This window comes from Lactuca saligna, chromosome 9 (genome assembly GCF_052625555.1).
Source record: "Lactuca saligna cultivar CGN05327 chromosome 9, ASM5262555v1, whole genome shotgun sequence".
Taxonomy (NCBI): Eukaryota; Viridiplantae; Streptophyta; class Magnoliopsida; order Asterales; family Asteraceae; genus Lactuca; species Lactuca saligna.
This window is the reverse complement of record NC_136425.1, coordinates 97,625,307-97,627,405: the sequence shown is the minus strand read 5'-3', so window position 1 is coordinate 97,627,405 and position 2,099 is coordinate 97,625,307. Positions and strand designations below refer to the sequence as shown.

At 38.0% G+C, this 2,099-nt stretch overlaps 1 pseudogene; it reads right to left on the bottom strand.

Moving 5' to 3' along the window:
• Window positions 1–500: 500 nt before the first annotated feature.
• Window positions 501–1,177, bottom strand: LOC145016598 (zinc-finger homeodomain protein 2 pseudogene; annotated as a pseudogene).
• Window positions 1,178–2,099: the final 922 nt, after the last annotated feature.

Genomic DNA, 2,099 nt, shown 5'->3' with positions numbered 1-2,099 from the left:
GAGAGAGAGAGAGAGAGAGAGAGAGAGAGAGAGAGAGAGAGAGAGAGAGAGAGAGAGAGAGAGAGAGAGAGAGGCAAATATCAGGTGACAGATATGAATTATGGTAGCTTTGCATGTATCACACGTCTTCCTAATTCTCAATCAACGTCGTCATCGTCTCTCACTGCATTAAATCTTTATGGTCAGTACGATGTGAATGTGTGTGTGAAATGACATGATTAATAAATAAGCTTCATGAACATCTATATACGCCAACAAACAACAATCAACGATTATCAACTCCGAAAATTCAATACCAACTCATTACGTTTTGATTAAAATATTCTAGCATCTCTGAACTTCGAATAAAGCACTATTTAGCTAGTTTAGATATAGTTCGATCTAGATTGAGAAATCCCAGATCATGATCGATGTAAACCTTAAAAAAAAGATAACAAACCTAACTTAATTAATTATCTCTAGAACTTGAGATGAAATCACATCTGTTTCATCGAACTGTGAATAACTAGGGCCTTTTACCGAGTGTATACTTGTTGTTGTGCATCCAGACCTTGAGAACTTGACGACTGATGCCTGTTTCAGCGCAGAATTGCTGTACGACAGCCTCATCTTCTTTCTGAATGCGCCACCCTAACGCCTCCGCGAACGGCAGCATCCGATCCTTCTGATACTGGGTGAATTTCGTACGAAATCGCTTTTTGGAACCAACTCTGCTAGAGCTAGGGTTTGATATGTCTTCAACGTCATTCCTTGATGTAGGCAGTAGAGCAAGCGGACGCTGGTGGTGAGACGGCGGAGATCTCATCACATTCAGGTATCCAGCAGGGTTGTGGTGGCAATAAAACGGCGGCGGTGCCATCTGGTGGTGGTGAAACGGAGCCTGGTAATGCTGTGGTTGCACCTCAAGTACTTTTCGGTGGAAGTTCCGGTGACAGCTGCAAGCGGCGCAAATCATAGCCTCCAAGGTGCCTTCATCACCGGCCGGCATGAACTCTCCACATCCGTCCCGAGCCTCTCTGCCAATGCTGAATGCCTGGTTCTTCAAGCACTCCTTGTACTGGAATTTTTCACTTCCTCCGTTCCTCCTCACAGAATTTGCAACCGGAGTCCCACTCTCCTCCTCCTCCTCCTCCTCCTCCTCCTCCTCCTCCACACGTTCATGCTCATGATGGTCCATTTTCAGTCTTTCACACACACTTCTCACCGATTAATTAGAAACTGAACAGAATTAGCATAACATAGGTATAATGATGTATGTATATTTATACACGAATTTATAATTACATAAATATAGATTAAAATAGGAAAATATGTAAATAATAGAGAGAGAGAAGGGTATCGCCATGAATCAACTCCTTTTGTGAGATAAAAACAAGTGTGGATTACTAAAATTAAGAAAACTCCAAAATTCCTCACCCATGTTTTCTGTGACACATAACAAAAAGATGGTTTTATTGTTTTTGTTTACATTTTTTTTGAATATCTTATTGGGGTTGTAGTCATAGGATTTTAACAAGTAATTTGTTTATTAATAGCAGAAAACAAATATTAGAAAAGGAGGCTTCAATAGCGAAAAAGATGGCTTTTTTCACATGAAAAGGAAATCAGGTTTTGAGACGGTGATGGCGGTTTTAGTTGACCTTTTTCAGGTGGGCCCCTATTCAAATACTTCGATTCACATTTTCGAAACATTTTTTTTAGTTTTTACCAATCTTAACATCTTATTATGTGTTGTATCTTGGGTAAATTTCGTAACGAAATAAAAATAATTTCTTATTTTTATTATTATATAAAACGGTTTATTTATTTATTATATATCTTTTTAGAAGCAATTGTATAGTGTTTTGTGATTGATTGACAATTAAGACATCCCTTCATGGCTAATTATGAATGAGTTTTGCAATCCTATAACACTTTCATGAACATTTGTCATACAAAGTGATGGGAAAATACCGGATATAGATATTTTTTGTGGTTGAATTTCAAAATATAGACACAAAAATTGGATTTTCAAGTATAGATATTGATTTTGCGGAGGTAAGCTCCGAAGGGTTCCTCGGAATGGGAAAATCGTAAATAAATTAATGTATTAAAAAAAG